Genomic DNA, 19,647 nt, shown 5'->3' on the forward strand with positions numbered 1-19,647 from the left:
ATCTATCATACCTATTGGCATCTTTGTTTTTCCGCCCAATGGTAAGTATAGATCTTTCTGATACAGATAATCTTCCATCTGCATCTTCCACGGTGAGAAGTTTTGGCCATTCAATTTCTTGACCCTAAACTCACCATCTTCCGCCATTTCTCCCACTCGAATGAGGAACCCCTCTTTCCTGCAATTTTATCAGCCAAATAGACCTTCGGCTCTGATACCAGTTGCTAGATAATTATATATTACGGAGCAATGGAACACATAAAAGATTGCAGAAATATAAACACAAAAAACGCATAAAACAAGAGAGACACAGATATACATGGTTCACCTAGTTTGGGCTACGTCCACCCCTAACAGCCAGTCCTTCCTTTCTATTATCCAACAAAATGAAGAGACACAACCTACAACAGATCCGCTATAATATCCTATGTTTTCTCTCACAGTCTCACCTCTCTGCTTCTCGCTCAGAGAAATACACATCTATTACATAGCCTCAAATACAATGCCCTCATACAAAGAGAGGGGTTTCCTTCTAGGGCAAAAAACCCTAAAGTAAACATAAGTTCTACCATCAGATCATCTGCCTAATGAATGGCCCAGATTGACTAGAAATTACTATATTTTACAAGGCAATTTTTACATTTGTTTTTATCTTTAGGGGCGCTACCCCCAAGCCCCCGCCGAGGGACTGCTGGCCCCTAGACACCCCAGTCGGGAGGGATCGGCCCCCCAAGACCCCTGTGGGGGTGACAAGTCCCCCCTGCACCCCCCCCCCACGTGGAGGGGTGTACAAACTTCATGGGGTATACATCCGGCTGAAACAAAGACCTTTGAACAATCATGCTCCACACACAACATATCTGTTGGTATCAACATGATGTTTCAAAGGTGTCAGTATCGTATATTCAGTGGGGATTTGACAACCCTTTACCATTGGTGTCAAAGGTGGAGAGTGACAAAATCACTAGCAAAGAATGAAGATCCGTTAGCTTTTACAGAAGAAGATCAGTTTGGTGTTTGTGGCTATAGGTTGAAATCAACACCAAAGGGGGAGAATGTTGGTTGCACGGTGTTGGAATTAATGTCAACCCTAGGGGTTAGTCAGTAATTTGTTATTGGCATTATTGTCAACAAGCATCTGGAGAATGTGATGATGCTTTCATGGTTGTAGAGGTTTTTTGAAGTGTGAACAAATCCTGGAGGTTCCTGGCAAGTTGTTGAACAAGTGGCAACAATTTATAGGAAAAGAAATTTTGCATTTACCCTAGTTAAAGTAGTGTTGTGGGCTCTGAATTGTCACGGTGCAACACTGGGTTAGTGCCGCTCCCTTCCCACTGTATGCCTACACATTTTAGTGCCAGGGTGTTAGCTTTATACCTGCACAATTTCCTATAAGGTTCTCAAATCGAAAAACCACGAGCCTAACGAATGAAATTACAAATGATATTGCTGAGGAATGTTCAATTGATGTGGTCATCAACATTGTATGAACACATTGATAAAATGATTATGGAGTTAGTTGAGATGATTTGGTCCTCCAATTGGTGATAACGCACTAACAATATGGTTATCAAATTAGTGGATCAAATTAATAATGGGTGTAGATATGGTCCAATTGGAGTGTTGAGAAATATTATTTTATAATTACCCACACATTGCACTATGTTGAGGTTGGTTGATTATTGTACCAGAGTTTCTAATATACTATGTGCATGGCTTTTGGAGTAAAATTGAGATTGATATAAAGATTAGAATACTATAAATGGAATATTCTAATGCGCGCATAGCCACATTTGAGCAAAGGAGCATTGGAGGTGAGTTTTTGTTTGCACTTCCTTGCGCAATGTTTAACACATAGGTTTGAGTGTCAAAGAATGTAATGATTGTTCAAGTTGGTTATGGGAAAGGGGAGGAGCAAAGCTGCTATGGTGGATTCACAATGATCATAGTTCAATTACTATAGCAAAGTAATGTATACAAATATTATTTCTTAATGGATTATATGCATAGATAGTGATGAAGTGTATTGAGACAAAGTTGTTGTGGATTGGAAGGTTTGATAGAAAATTTGCCAGCAAAGGAGTGTGCATGGGTCAAAGTAATTATTCTTCAATGCAAACATCATTTTGATGCAAGACCTGCTATAGAGTTTAAGTATATTGTCACTGTTGTGAATGCCCTGTAATAAGTATATTTTTCATATGTTATGTGATGTAGTTGTGTTAGGCATATTTGGTTAGTGAGGGGAGAGTGATTATGTTTTTGGTATTAGATGACTAAGCCAAAACTTGTATTTATACCTTTGCCTTCTATTTTCACATCTTTCTTGTAAAGTTTCCAGTAGTGTGTATATGGTTGATTAGTATGACTGAGATACGTCTATGTATGAGTGTATATGTTTTTGTAGTCATGAGGAGGAAATACTGTTGAGTTGAGAGGGCTTGTGTTAGAGCCTACTTATGTTGAGGCAGAGTATATGTTTTGATGAGGACTTAGTATGATGTGTTACCTTAGGAGAATGTTGATGTATGTGTGAGGGTTCGAGTCTAACTATGAGAGAAAATATTGGCCATGAGAGTGCAGTTTGTATTTAGTTGTATTGAGCTATAGAGTCTATTATGGCTTGATCCAGACTTAAACAGGAACGCAACAACTTACAGAGATAACCATAAACACAGATATGCAGCGGAAATAATACTTCATTTCATTCATGTAAAATACTGAAATATGCTTACAAACAGTAATGGAAATAAACTAGCTAGGGCGATGGTAACTTATCTCAGAGAAGAGATGTGGTGGCTACATGCCTCTGAACTATGTTACAATGAGGCTTCAAGGCCTATTTATTGTTGAGAAACAATAGAAAACCCTTAACATTCCAAAACCTAACCCTAGAAGATGAAACACCAAACTGTGGGCCCCGTTTGGGTAAATTGGTACACCAACTTCCCGGGGTCGTAACTTGGGCATACGATCTCCATTTGACGTGTATAATAGCTCGTTAGAAAGATCTATCTAAGCACTACCACTTTGGGAGGCAACAACGTTGCCCCAGATTTCCCAAAAAACGTCGTTTAGGGCCTCAAAGCGGCTCCGGAAGTTTAGAACCCGAAAATTGCTAAAAATAGTAAGTTGTGCTATAGTTAAGGAAACTGAAAATGCTGAGAGAAACAATGGTGGGGGTCCAAGTGGACTTGGCAGGTGGCCACCAATATCCACCTAGATCATTCCTCCCCCCTTAGGAATCAATGGTCCCCATTGCATTGAGTTCCTCTATGAGATGAGGAAAATTTTGCTGAACTTGTTCCCTGGTGAGCCACTTGCCCTGGTGAGGGAGTTGGCTTGCTTTGACAACTCAATACAGTTGGATTATCTGTTGGTGAGTGTTCTTGATCTGTGTTTCGATGATCCGATCAGTTGCAGCTTTTCCATGCAATCTGGATTTAATTCTGTGGGTGTGAGATGTTCTGCAATGTCGGATGTGTCTAGCAATGGTGGAAAGTATGGCCGAAGGCGGTCCACATTGAACACTGGGTGCAAGCCAAGGAATGGGGGAATGCTGAGCTCAAATGCATTGTCTCCCATAGACTTAGTAATGGTGTAAGGACCATATCAGATTTGTCTCAATTTCTGATAGGCTCCAATAAGGCGTTCCTTTTGCAAATGCAACCAGACTTTGTCGCCCACCTGAAACTTGTGTGGCACCCAATGTTGATCATGTCGCTGCTTGTACATGGCATTTGATTTCTCTAGAATGTCATGAACCTGCTGGCGAATATGTTGGATGCGCTCAATGAAGTTGGTGGCCTTATCTATTTTGGACTGGCCATGAGCTGAATTTATGTGAGTAGCTGCAAGTGGCATGGCCACATCAATGGGGAATAGTGGCTGGAATCCCAAACCCACCTGAAAAGGGCTATGGCCAGTGGAGTTGTGAAGAGCTCAGTTGTAGCTGTGCTGAACATAGGGGAGGCTCTCGTCCCATGTGCGTGGATTCTTTGAGTTATACATGCACAGAATGTGCACAATCATCCTATTGACAACCTCTGTCTAGCCATCAGTTTGAGGATGGAAGGCTGTGGACTTCGTGAGTTTGGTGTCCAGCATTGACCAGAGACTGGACCAAAATGTGCTGAGGAACCGACTGTCTCGATTTGAGATGATAGACTGTGGGATCCCAAAGTGCACCCACACTCATTCAAAGAAGAGTTTAGCAGTGGCTTCTGCTGTGATACTCTTCTTGCAGGCTGCCATAATGGCCATCTTCGAGAACCTGTCGACAACCACAAAAACACAGTCATTTCCATGCTTAGTGGAAGGAAGGCCTGACATGTAATCCATGGAGATGGATTCCCAAGGTTGACTAGGGGTAGGCAACAGGGTATAGAGGCCATGCTTCTTGATGGTCGGTTTGGCAATGGCACAGGCAGTACATGATCTGATGTACTTTCCAACATCCTGTCAAAGATTCGGCCAATAGAAATAATTTTGCAGTACTGCCACTGTTTTCTCAACCCCGAAATGCCCAGCAGCTCGACTATAGTGTGCTTCCAAAATCATCTTGGCACGCTCGCTTGAAGGAACACAAAGGTGACCCAGGTGGCATATAGGGCATCCTGGAGGTGAAAATCTGGAACATGCTGACCCTCCAAGAGTGTCTGGTATGTGTGGCCGAATTCTGGGTCGCTTTTATAGAGAAGTGGCCAATCAGAAGTCTCGTGCCCACAAGAGTTGAGCACGGTGGTTAACGCCACAATAAGTGGTCGACTGAGGCAATCTACAACATTATTGGTGCTACCCTTCTTATACTTGATATTCAAGTGGAACTGTTGCAAGTATGTAGACCACTTCTGATAGCGATCATTCTGCAATTTCCCTTGGGTCTGTATGAACTACAGGGGTCGGTGGTCTGTGTGGATGATCGTTTCCTTCCCAAAAATGTAATTCTTCCATTGTTGGCAGGCTTGCACAATGGAATACATCTCTTTATCATAAGTGGGGTACTGTCGGATTGTGTCTGAAATTGTTTCACTGCGATATGCCACTGGATGTCCATGTTGAGTAAGGACTGCCCCAATCACATAGTCAGAGGCATTTGTCTCAACCTCAAATGGTTGTTGTAAATCTGGTAACGCGAGCACTGGTGCCGTGCAGAGGTGATCCTTCAACTCTATGAATGCCTTCTGTTGAGATTCAGACCAAAAGAATTTTGCTTTCGCTCCTCCCTTGGTGACTTGACTCAAGGGCCAAGTAATATGAGAAAACCCCAACACGAACCTATGGTAGAAGTTGGCAAGACCTAGAAAGATGCGGAGCTCTATTAGAGTGGTTGGAGATGGCCAATCCCAAATGACTTAGATCTTGGTTGGATCCACATGCACCCCCTGTTCATCAATGATGTATCCCAGATACTGAACCTGGGTCATGTCAAAAGTGCATTTCTCCAAATTGGCACATAGCTTGTGTTGCTGCAGTGTTTGGAGAACCTGGCGGATGTGGTGGAGGTGCTCTTCCCAACTCTGGCTGAAGATCAGAATGTCATCCAAGTATACTACTACAAATGAGTTGGTGAATGGTCGCAAGATGTTATCCATTAGCCTCATGAAGGTTGCAGGAGCATTCGTCAATCCAAAAGGCATAACCAACCATTCAAAAATGCCCTCCTTGGATTTGAAGGCAGTCTTCCACACATCAGAGGGTTCGATTGGTACCTGGTGATATCCTGACTTCAGATCGATCTTACTGAAATATTTCACCCCCTTTAGTTGGTCCAGGAGGTCATCAATCCACGAGATCGGGTACCTATTATGGACAGTGATCCTGTTTAGTGCCCGATAGTCAATACAGAGTCTCCATGTCCCATCCTTCTTCTGTACCAACACGATCGGGCTCCCACAAGGTGATGAACTCAGACGGATGTGACCTTTCTGCAGGAGCTCCTGAATCTGCCTCTTGATTTCATCGTTCTCTAGAACGGAGCGCCGATAAATTGGTCCATTGGGTAGCGGCGCACCTGGGGTCAGATCGATGGAGTGCTTGACCTGACAGTGCAGAGGAACCCCTACAGGGGAGGTGAAGATGTCCTCGTACTCCTTCACGACCTTGTCCATCTGTAGTTGTCGTGCGTAGGGCCCTGTCTGGAGGTCGCGGCCACCGTCTTCTTCTTTCGTTGAGGGCATATCATCAGGAAAACAAATTTCCTAGTTTTGGAAATGAGCTTACTACATTGTTTTGCAATAACCAAAGAGATGGCGGTAGGTGGTGCTACCTCTGGTATCCTGTACAACTTATTTCCAAATGTAATAATAAGAGCACGGGGCCTTGATTCATACACAGCATGTCGCTTCCACAAGTATGGTTGTCCTAATAATACATCACAAACTTCAAGGGGAGCAATGTCATACAATACCTCATCCGTGAAGGGCTTGATATTGTATGGAAGGCGACACTGCTGGCTCACGCGAAGATCCATCCTTGGTGAAGCCACCCTATGGTGTACGGTTGTGGATGTGCTGTGGTTGGTAAGCCCAACCGCTTCACGACCTCTGTCTAAATGAGGTTCTTTTGGCTCCCGCTATCAACAATGAACTGTAGCGCAGAGCCCTTTACCCACATCTGGGAGTGGAAGAGACGCTCCTCCTCTGGATCTTCGCGTTCATTTTTCTAGATCTTGGCGGTAGAAACAGTGACGTTGGGATCCGCATAAATGATCTGCTTCCCTTTGTCATTCCCCTTGTCGGGTTCTGACTCAGAGTCGGAACATGCATCTGATTCTAAAACCTTTAGCTCAGCCACCAGTGACTGCTTGGCCCGACACTCACTTGTGTTGTGAGTGGAGCTCTTATGGAACTCACACCATTTTCCTGTGTCCTTTTTCGGCTCCGCGGCGTTGTTCTTTGCTTGCAGCTTCGGCGGGTTGTCTTGGGCTGCCCCGCCTTGGCTTTGTCCTTTGTTCTGTGGTTTAGCGAAACCTTTCCCCTGCTTTGGATTCGCAGATCCAAAGTCTCGCTTCTTTTGTTTAAACTTCTGCTCGACCTTGACGGCATATCGGTATGTTGTGCCGAGCAAGGAGATGTTCAGGAATTGTATTTCTTCCTGGATGTACTTTTGCAGACAGCCATGGTATTTGAGTATCAAATGCTACTTTGAATCCTTGATACCCAACTTTGTGCGAAGGGTATGGAAAATATTGGTGAACTCCGGCACGTATTGGTCCCTTCCTTGTCGTAGCATGGTCCACTTTATGTATTCATCCTCATAGCTTCCGACAAGGTAGTACTGCTCCTTGATGGCATCCTGGAATGAATTCCAGGTGGGTGTGGCTGAAAATAGTGAGCCAGTACTTTCATCCTTTTTCTCGCAGTAGGTTTCCCAACAGTCCTTGACGTGGGGGGCTGCTTTGAGAAGAGCGAAAACAATCTTTTCCCGACTCGAAAATTCATGAATAGAAAAATAACCCTCTAGCAGATTTAACCATTTATCTACAACATCTGCGTCTATCTGACCCTTGAATATGGGGATTTCAAAATTAACTTGTACCTTAAAGGGCGTGGCGTTTCCAGAGTAGCTGCTGGAAGCTAATGTGTCGCTTCTGGGTAGCCGCTGAAGGATCTGGGCAAAGTTGTTCATCATCGCATTCCGTTGTCGCTTGAGGGCTTATTCGAGCAAGATTTTGATAGAATATCCTGCCCCCTCATCCCCCTCATCTTCCTTCTCATCCGCCATGGGAGGCCATCAGGATTTGTGAGGCTGGTCTTGCAAAGGTTCAACCAATTCAAGCCCTAACTCCTTATATCCCAACGTTGTTGGGGACATGCAAAGAAAAATACAGAAAAAGTAGACCGCTCTGATACCACTGATCCGGACTTAAACAGGAACGCAACAACTTACAGAGATAACCATAAACATAGATATGCAGCGGAAATAATACTTCATTTCATTAATGTAAAATACTGAAATATGCTTACAAACAGTAATGGAAATAAACTAGCTAGGAAGATGGTAGCTTATCTATGAGAGGAGATGTGGTGGCTACATGCCTCTGAACTGTGTTACAATGAGGCTCGAAGGCCTATTTATTTTTGAGAAACAATGGAAAACCATTAACATTCCAAAACCTAACCCTAGAAGATGAAACGCCAAACTGTGGGCCCCGTTTGGGTAAATTGGTACACCAACTTCCCGGGGTCGTAACTTTGGCATACGATCTCCGTTTGATGTGTACAATAGCTCGTTAGAAATATCTATCCGAGCACTACTAATTTGGGACGCAACATCGATCCATGGACCCATGTTGCCCCAGATTTCCCAAAAAACGTCGTTTAGGGCAACAAAACGGCTCCGGAAGTTCAGAACTCGAAAACTGCTAAAAATAGTAAGTTGTGCTACAATTAAGGAAACTGAAAATGCTGAGAGAAACAATGGTGGGGGTCCAGGTGGACTTGGCAGGTGGCCACCAATATCCACCTGGATCATGGCTCCAGTCTAAAAAATGGGATGAAACTGTTGAAATTTCTAAGTCTAACACATCAAAAATCCCTACTACATTATCTGGTTTATTATCTCCTACTTGTTCTTTACATTAACAAGTTATTTATAAATATAAATATTGAAATAAACACAAATGCAGCCTTAACACATATACAAATCAAAAACTGAAATAACTAAAACAATCACATGAGGGACACTGTTATTTTTGGATAATCATCCCCAAAAAACCCCAATGCAGGAAAAATGGTGCATCATATATGAGGGTTTTATTATTATGTAGTTTTCTAAATACAACTAGGGTGCCAGAAATGGCTGACCCTTCAGAGAATTTCCTTGGCAAAAGTACCTCCCCTTGGAGACAGATATTCCAGATGTTCAACAACTAGAAGACTGATCCCACAACAACGTCGACAGTTCCTTAGCTAGATAGTGAAAGGTACTCGAAGCTTCTCTCTGGAACTGCATCACCCTCTAGGGACTGTGTCACCCTCTTTTGCTCTGCGTCTACCTCTCAGCTCCCAATCTGCCCCGTAAAAGTTCCTCAAGGTTGCCTCTTCAGCCCAACGTCAGCTCTACTAGCCTTTGTGCCACCTCTACTACCTCTGCGTCAGCCTCTTGGCCCTCTTGTGTCAACCTCTTGGCCCTCTGTGTCAGCCTCTTGGCCCTCTACATCACCCACGCTGGCCTCCTCAGCCTCTACGTCAGTCCTGGCTACCTCTATGTCAGCGTTCCAAGGTTCTACATTGTCTCTCAGGGACTTTCTATGCCTCTCTTATATGTATTCTCAACCTTCTACCTAACTTCCCCTCGCTACAGCAGATCACTAACTCGATTCTCTCACCAAACCCTGCCCCAAAAAATAGAATTCTTAATCAACTTGGTGCATCTCCAACTGGCCCTAAAGCCTCCTTTTATACTTTTCATGTTGACAATTCAATGAACGAGATTAAGAAACTAATCAACGACTAATATTAGATTTGGCTTGATCCTCCTCATTTAGAACTTTCTCACCCATTTTATATCAATACACATTAATATCTTAATTTTCCTAACTTTAGACTTAGGAACCCCATTAAAAATATTAATTATTTTAATATCTCTCCATCTACGTGGAATTTCCCCAAACGATTTCTGGGTCTTACAGATCTTATGTGCCTTATCCTCTCCACCAATTTTCGTGGCTAGATAACATCCGATGCTACCACAAATCAACACTCCCTCTTAGCGAGGAATGTGCTCTAATAATGCTCCATCATTGAAGCATCACAATGATCCTTTACACTGGTACATATAGTGATGCTTGGCCTGCTGCCTCACATTTTCTGCACTACTGTTCCTTGTACTATTTCCCATGACACTGCCACTGCCACTACTACATCCGTACTGCAACTCCCTCTCAATATGTTACCCATGCTGCCCATAGCACTGCCACTGCTAACTATTGCACTACAACTTAGTTACAAAGAAGTTAGTAAATGTCTTCTCCCAAATACTGAGATCCCGGTCAGTATGGAAGCCTCGTCATGTTGAAGCTACCTCTGTTGTTATCCTGTGCTACCTCTGCTTTGACTGCATTGTTATAAACACCTTTGTGCCTCTTGCACTACTACGCTGTCACAAACTTATGCATTCTAGCCCTGTCTTCGTGCTTCACCACACTTTTCTCCACCCAACACTTGTCATCATGCTACTGTCATTAAGGGCTCCTACAGCCAGATGTGATCCAAGAGTTTAAGCACCTCAAGGATCCTTCCCCTGTGTAGTCCTCCTGACTACAACTCGATGTCTCCCCACCTCTTCTCTAAAGGTGCATGAGCACTCATGGCACAATCATCATTAGTCTCGAACTCTTTCTTTGCCTTAGCTGCAAATGCCTTTGAATTGGAATCCTCTCCTTTGTTTTTCTTCCTAGGACACTAGGATACATAATTTCCCAACTCCCCACAATGGAAGCACTTAACCTTGGAGGTGTCCTTCTTCTTCCTTTTCTCTTGTTGTCCCGCAGATATTAGAGTTGCATCCTCCTCGTCCTCTTTCTTGATTTAACTTCCCTTGCTACTACTCCCCAACTTGGTCATAATCCTGATCTCCTCTTGGTGAAGAGCTTCCCACATCTCCTCCCAACTGGGAAGAGTAACCCTTCCCAAAATACTTTGGAAAAATGTCTCCCACTCGTCAGATACTGCATTCAGGGTAGTGTTGACCATAAGTTCTGGATCCAGTGTAGACCTCAACGAAGTAAGCTGGTCACGAATCTCCTGCAATCAAAGAAGGAATGGATCTATCTGCTCTCCCTTCTACATCTGATATGACCATAGCTAATTCTCCAATAGCATCTTCCGCTCCACGGAAGAGACTTGGTATAAGGTGGTCAGGGTGTCCCACATCTCCTTTGTTGTCTTCTTCTCAGCAATATGTGGTATGACATGATTTTTGACCCCGCCTGGGATCATGCACTTCGCCCTTGCCATTGCATCCTCATATGTCTCATTATCAGCTGGGTAAATTGCGATAGCCATGGTTTTCAAGGCAAATTCCTTGATGTGATGTCTATCTAGGACTGCCAGGATCCTGGCATTCCAGATGACAAAGTTGGAAGTCCCATCCAACTTGTCCTGATCCATTAGTTCGTTCACTACCATTTCAAATCCTCTTCTGGACTCCCTCTAAGTCTCGACTTCCCTCATGGAAATCTCCCTCTATGTCCTAATTTCCCTTCTAGAAATCCTCTAGGCAACTGTCAAACCGCTCCTCTCCAATCCTCGTTGCAACTGTAACTCAAATCTATATTCCTTGGTTAGAAATCTATCGAGGTAGTGACTCCCTTTACATTGGTCCCACCTCCTTAGAGTCTGTTATGCTTCGACAGAAACAATGTCCCACCAACTCCTCAAATCATAATTTGCTAAGAGATCCCCAAGCTCCGACAACTAAAGAAATGCAGCCCTTCAGGCTCTGCGCAATCCCAACAAATGTTGAATCTGCTCCTCCTTGCCACAACGTCAATCCATTCTCGCTGAGAAATATGATCGGGCACTGCGTAGGTCTGATATTCCCCTCTCTGCCTCTACGCTGGCCCTCCTCTTGGCTCAAAATGATCACACAGGTTGTGCATCACTTCTTCTCTTGCTACTTCTGTTCTGGAACAATGATGTCTCTTAGGATAACTGCTACTACTACAAATTTCATATTTATGTTGGTGCCTTAAGTGTCTTGTGATCTGCCATGCTCTAATACCATGTTGAAATTTCTAAGTCTGACACATCAGAAATCCCTACTGCATTATCTGGTTTATTATCTCCTACTTGTTCTTTCCATTAACAAGTTATTTATAAATATAAATACCAAAATAAACACAAATGAAACCTTAATACATATACAAATCAACAACCTAATAACTGAGACAATCAAACAAGGGACACCGTTATTTTTGGACAATCGTCCCTAGAGAAACCCAGTGCGGGAAAAACGATGCAACAGATATGAGGGTTTTATTATTATACAATTTTCTGAATACAAATAGGGTGCGAGAAATGGCTCACCCTTCAGAGAATTTCATTGGAAGAAGTACCTCTCCTCAGAGATAGATATTCTGGCTGATCTGCAACCGGATGGTTGATCCCACAGCAACTTCGACAATTCCTTAGCTGGACAGTGAAAGCTGCTCCAAGTTTCTCTCTCGAACTGCGTCACCCTCCAGGGACTGCATCACCCTCTTCTTCTCTGTGTCTGCCTCTCAGCTCCCAGTCTGCCCCACAAAATTCTTTGAAGGGTGAGCCATTTTTGGTACCCTAGTTGTATTCATAAAACTGCATAATAATAAAACCCTCATATTTGATGCACCAGTTTTCCTACCCTGGGTTTTTCCGGGCATGATTGTCCAAAAGTAACGGTGTCCCTTATGTGATTGTCTCAATTATTTTAGTTGCTGATCTGTATATGTGTTAAGGCTGCATTTGTGTTTATTTCAATATTTATATTTATAAATAACTTGTTAATGGAAAGAACAAGTAGGAGCTAATAAACCAGATAATGCAATAGGGATTTACACTGCATCTTTAGCCCATTGTGAGCTTTGCTAGACTCTCGACAACCTCTGCTGCCTTTGTTCCAGCCTCTTAGCCCTCCGCGTTGTTGGGCCGTTAATATTCCATTATTATTATCTCTTTTGAACACTTATTCCACCCATTTCTATCATTCTTCATCACATCATTTATCATAATTTATCATATAATTCTATTTTACAATGATTTATGCTCTTATGAATGAATATTATTTATTCTCCTTTATTTCTAATAAATTGATGATTATGCATGATTTTATCAATGATAGTTTTAATAAATTGGTTGTAACATTATTTATCATTTTTAGCCTCCAATACAATTTCCAGATTGAAGATTTGATCATTAAATATTCCAACTCAGAAATTCGTTGGAATAAGAAGTGAAATTTTTGCGTTGATATTCTGGGAAAATCACGAAGAATCTGGAAAATCCGGAATGTGGGTTTTGTCCAGAAGGGACCAAATTAACTTTAAGAAAGAATGGTTTGCCCAAATTTGGCTTGTATTGAGAGAAACGCGGGTTTCTTTGAGCACGATTTTCCTAGATTTGCTGTGTGGCCATTTTCCAAATCTCAGCTGCAAAGCCAAATTCGCCTTGCTCTTGTTGAAAGATGGATTGAAATATATTTTTTGTTGATCAATTGGTTAGAAACAATCCAATTTTGTAATAGAAATCATGTTGTAATTATCTCTGTTGTAACTGCTCTCTGATCTCTCTCTATTTAAGTGAAAACAGAGATCAGAGGTAAAGAGGGAGAATTGAGGATTTAGAATTGGAGATTCAAGAATCATGATGTATTATTCATGATAAGATAGAATAGGAGGAAAAGGAGATTGTTGCATTACCATTGTAATCTTCAAAGCTTTTTCTGTTGTAATGATTTCACAGTTTGATGATTAATATATGATTTGGGGGTTGTTGTTCATTCACCTTATATGAAGTAGCCCAGCAGCATCCACTGGCGGCTAAGGGCCCAGCCTCTGGTGGATTAGGTTGCTGTTGTGTATTATATCTTTACAATTTCTGCCGTGTGATGGTTTGATTTAATTCTTATTCCTTTGAATGGCATTACTTTACAGTTTCATGTTTTTGCAACGTGTTGTTATAGTATTTTATGAAATTGTTTTATTGCACAAGTTGAGATTGAATCACGTGGCTGTTCTTTTCCATCATAACAGAGATTATTATCCTCTCCAACATATATTGTTATGCTATTCATTTCAAATGTAAAGCTTCATTGTTCATTTCATACTTTGATATTCATTGCAGATTGTTGGTTATTCGATTCCATTAATTACAGTTTGCTGTTCATATTTATTAAATAGGATTCGTTGTTTAATTCCTTTAATTGCAGTTTGCTGCCTATTTACTTTGTTGTTCATTTCTGATTAATTTCAAAGAGTTTGCTTTTAAAGAGTTTTCATAATTTACTTTCAATAACAGCTTTAGTTCAATTTCTATTTCCTTTTAATTGCTTTAATGCAGGACTGTCAACTGTAGAGAACATTGGTTATTGCTTCCTCGTTCCCAGATTGATCGTCTTGTTCCAGTTTGATTTCAATTGCATCAATCTCTAGAGGAATGAGTTATTGCTACTATATCCTTGATTGATGGTTGTTTGAGAAAATGATTCAGTTCAAAACATTTTAGTTTCTTGCTGTTCCAATTAGATTTTGTTTCCAACATTCATTTACTTTTGTATTTTAAGCACTATACTGCAAAACATTACTCTTGAGTAAATAGCCGCCTCAGACTGAGTACACTCTTGAAATAAAAAGTCGTCCCTGGGTTGACAATTAATGTGAAGATAATTAGGAGTTAAAAAGACACTTTTTTATCGCTCGACATTTTTGCGCCGTTGCCAGCGAAGAGTGTAGTCATTTTGAAAGAGTAGTGTGCATCTGATGAGTGCCTGTTAGGAAAGAATTGGGTATTAAAAACGAAAGGTAAGAACCTGTGTACAGAGCATGTAGAAGCCCTGCTCCCCCACTCGCTTTCCAACAGAACTATTAAAGAACTTAAGGTAGAAATAGATGTTTGAATTTTCGTGTGAATGATTAGAAAAAAAAAATAGAAATTTTGAAAAACAAATCTCATGATTTTTCTCAAGTGGTGATGTAAGCACCACCCTTTTCACTAACCAATTGACAGGAACATTTGAAGAAGGAGCCTTAAATAAACACATGAAGAACATCTTCTATTATGGTAAGAAATGACTCACATTTCTACTTTTGAATTTCATATCAAAGATCTAGGAGGAGTGACACAAATGCACATAATTCCCCCATATTCTCTACCAAATTTTCATGGCTTGACAAATGAAGATCCAGATACATTCTTATTTGAGTTCGAAATACTTTGTAGAGGATATGATTATTGTACTAACGATCAAAGGTTGAAAGTGTTTCCTCTTACTCTAAAAGGAGCAGCTCTCCGATGGTTCATGAGCCTAGGTGGGAGCTGCATCCAAACATGGGAGGACATGAAGAACATATTCTTGAAGAAGTACCAAGACTATTGTAAGGCCGATGAAGATATTTTCAATATGATACAAGGGGAAGATGAAAGCTTGGAGGACTATGTGGATCAATTTCAATACAACCTTCAAAAATCAAAGCATAAGCATTTGGAAAAAGAGATCTTGAAAACACTCCTTCTTAAAGGGATCAAAGATGAATTGTTAGAACTCTTAAGTTTGATAGGAAAAGGTGATGCTTTTCAGTTATCATATGATGATGTTTGTGAATTATGCATAAGGTATTCAAGAGGAATCTCTAAGGCTGGTAAGAATCCTAGAGATGTTTGTTCTTTGTTTTCCAAATCTACTACAAGAATAGGAGACATAAGAGCTAAAATCAATGCTTTATTTGACAATTTTAAAGTTGATTTTATTAGCTCTCTAAATGCAAAATTGGATATTTTGCAAGTTCATAAAAATCAAAAATTTGATGAAGTGTTTTTCCCTCATGACCGAAAGGAGCATCTCATAGATAGTTGTTCTTCCTTATCTAGGATGGAAGTATCATATCAAAGAGATGAAGAAGCTGCAAAAAGTTCAAAACCATGGAAATCATGGCCTATAGGTATGGTTCAAAACACTTCTTCTCCATTCTCTTACTTGCATAATCCATTATGGAATACTAATGTGTTAGGGCAGCCATGTCAATCTCAATATAACCAGCATCAATCTTATCTACAACTTTGGCATGGTTCACCTTATGATTACATAACTACTCTCCCTCATCTTGTAACACAAACATATTCTCCATATTCTTCACCAGCTCTCCAACAACATCTTGCTTGCCCACCAAAACCATTCACACAACCCAATCAACCACATCAACAAAATGCTCCATTCCATACACAATTTTTTGCTCAACTAATTCCACACCCTCACCACAATAAACCAGTACAACATGCTTACAATGTTGAACTGCAAAATTTACCCACCCTTCCCACCCATTCTATCTCACATGCACCAATAGAGAAAACTTACAATGAGATTCAGAATGTTTCAAATTCAAAAATTGTAGAAGCTATGGAAGAAAATGAGGTTTCTTTTAGTATGCATCAACAAGTCATTTTAAAAGCTCAAGAACTTCATGATATGATGGCTATGGGAAATCAAGAAAGTAACGGATACATTGAAGATTGGTTTCACTCCATCATTTGTTTGCAACATCACTCTATGCTTCAACAATTTTTGATACCATTTTTTCAAGGGAAGTTGGCTTCTCATACCCTAATATTCATTAATATGCATTTTTCAAATTTGGGTATGTGCATACATGAAGCCCTATTTCTAAAATGGTTCCACTGGAAATACTCATATACGTAGTCATATTCATTTTTCAAATCAAAATAGGTTAGTGTAGAAAATAAAATAAATAAGGAAATAAATAAATGCATTTTGTTTTTTTATGTAAAACTAGTTGTTTTTTGTTGCAACATGCTATGGAAATCAACATCAGTGATAATTTTTTTAATTCATTTGTGTATGTAGATAAATTATAATGGAAATAACAGTTCTACAAACACTCATTTTCATTTTTATCACCAATTTGAAAAAATGCTTGAATATCATATTGTTTGGCTTGTGGGCTTGATGAAATTTCTGGAAAAACAGTCGGGACAGTAATGTTTTGATGGACCAAAAGGAAATATTTTTAAAACCTGTTTCCATCCTAATTAGCCCTTGATGTCTACTTTCCAACCCAATTTGAATCACTCAATTTGGAATTGAAACGAAAAAGTTAGAACCAAAACATTGACCGGATGTCTAGCAGGAAGCTCAAGAACAGAGTTGGGACAGTCAGTTTTTGGAGGCCTAAATGAATGAGCTTTTAAGACCTGTTTCTATGGTATATTTCCCTATGAATCTAGTTTACAAGGAAATTGGAATCACTCATTTTCGATATCGTATGGGGAAATTATGATCAAAATACTGACTGTCTATCGTAAATCAGCACTCTTAAAACTATGTCTTTCTGGTTGTTCCTTACAGTATTTGACCTATCAATTCTTCTTTTCTTCAAAACCTATTTCTATTGGAGATAAATAAATGAACTTACTTTCATTTCCAATTTGAATCATTCAAATCCGACCTCAGATGAAGAATCTATGTTTAAAACATTCACTATTGTTCTAAGTAGGGTAATCAAAGATTACTCTGTTATGCAGGTTGTTCTAACTAAAATTGATATAAAATATCATTGAATTTTTAAAACATGTTTCTATTAGAGATACACCTTTGAATTATCTCTCATCTAGCTTTGGAATTACTCAATTTGGACAAAAAACAAAGAAGTTGTGATTAAAACACTGCTTGTTAGTATGGTCGACCACTATTCTCCCGCAGGTGACAAATAAATTTTACTTTGTTATTTTCTCCATGGATTTGTTTCATAGAATAACTACTTGTTATTTTTTTCATAATTCTTGGATTAGGGGAGCCTGTGCACCTCTCTTTCTCCATGATTTAATGCTTTATTGCAAGTAGATACTCGTTTTTTGCAGGTCCTGGAAAAATAAAGAAGGTCAATTTATGGACAAGTGATTCTTGAAAGAAATTTTAATGAAACAAGGGAAATTCATCCAACTCATTATCCAACGGATTTATAATAGAAGAAATGAAGAATTGATTTCCATTTGAAGATTCATGTCATGTCTTTGCTGCCAAAACATTTTTCAAAGAGATCATTTTTTTACATAATATCATAGCTGATGTAATTTAATTTATTTATTTACATACTGTTTTTAAATAAAATGTTATTTCTTTTCTGATCTCTCTTATATTTTGTGTTTCAGGTGTTGTTTCATTCAAACTATAACCCATCCTCAGCATCAATAGAGTGAACAACTAATTCATTATTTGCGTGCTTGCATTTTATGCTTGTGCATTTTGCTGTTCCTTTTTTGAAGGGATAGCATTTGTGTGCACTTTTGTTGTTTCTGTTGTTCCTTTTCCAAAGGGACAACATTTTCATTTTGCCGTTCCTTTTCCACGGCGCATTTTGCTATTCCTTTCCCATGGTTTATTTTTCCGTTCCTTTTCCACGGTTCATTTTTCTATTCCTTTTTCACATTTTGTTGTTCCTTTTCGAATGGAACAGCACTTTTGCACTTCCACGTTTTGATGTTCCTTTTCGAATGGAACAACACTTCTGCACTTTCACTTTTTGCTATTCCTTTTCGAATAGAACCACACTTTTGCACTTTCACATTTTGTTGTTCCTTTTAAAGGAACAACACTTCTGCACTTTTACGTTGCTTTTCCTTTTTAAAGGAACAACACTTCTGCACTTTCACGTTTTTGTTGTTCCTTTTTAAAGGAACAACACTTCTGCACCTTCACATTGTTGTTCCTTTTTAAAGGAACAACACTTCTGCACCTTCACATTGTTGTTCCTTTTTAAAGGAACAACACTTCTGCACCTTCACATTGTTGTTCCTTTTTGAATGGAACAACACTTTTGCACTTTAACGTTTTGTTGTTCCTTTTCGAATGGAACAACACTTCTGCACTTTCACGTTTTTCTGTTCCTTTTCGAATGGAACAACACTTCTGCACTTTGTTATTCCTTTTCAAAAAAGAAATAGCACTAACTCGATTCTCTCACCAAACCCTGCCCCAAAAATAGAATTCTTAATCAACTTGGTGCATCTCCAACTGGCCCTAAAGCCTCCTTTTATACTTTTCATGTTGACAATTCAATGAACGAGATTAAGTACCTAATCAATGACTAATATTAGATTTGGCTTGATCCTCGTCATTTAGAACTTTCTCTCCCATTTTATATCAATATACATTAATATCTTAATTTTCCTAACTTTAGACTTAGGAACCCCATTAAAAATATTAATTATTTAAATATCTCTCCATCTAGGTGGAATTTCCCCAAACGATTTTTGGGTCTTAGAGATCTTATGTTCCTTATCCTCTCCACCAATTTTCGTGGCTAGATAACATCCGATGCTACCACAAATCAACACTCCCTCTTAGCGAGGAATGTGCTCTAATAATGCTCCATAATTGAAGCATCACAATGATCCTTTACACTGGTACCTATAGTGATGCTTGGCCTGCTGCCTCACATCTTCTGCACTGCTGTTCCTTTTACTATTTCCCATGACACTGCCACTGCCACTACTACATCCGTACTGCAACTCCCTCTCAATATGTTACCCATGCTGCCCATAACACTGCCACTGCTAACTATTGCACTGCAACTTAGTTACAAAGAAGTTAGTAAATGTCTTCTCCCAAATATTGAGATCCCGGTCAATATGGAAGCCTCGTGATGTTGAAGCTACCTCTGTTGTTATCCTGTGCTACCTCTGCTTCGACTGCATTGTTATAAACACCTTTGTGCCTCTTGCACTACTACGCTGCCACAAACTTATGCATTCTAGCCCTGCCTTGGTGCTTCACCACACTTTTCTCCACCCAACACCTGTCATCATGCTCCTCTCATTAAGGGCTCCTATATCCAGATGTGATCCAACAGTTTAAGCACCTCAAGGATCCTTCCCCTGTGTAGTCCTCCTGACTACAACTCGATGTCTCCCCACCTCTTCTCTAGAGGTGCATGAG

The sequence above is a fragment of the Pinus tabuliformis genome, chromosome 3_2 (assembly GCF_031772625.1).
Source record: "Pinus tabuliformis cultivar Carrire ecotype Pingquan chromosome 3_2, CPIR1, whole genome shotgun sequence".
NCBI lineage: Eukaryota > Viridiplantae > Streptophyta > Pinopsida > Pinales > Pinaceae > Pinus > Pinus tabuliformis.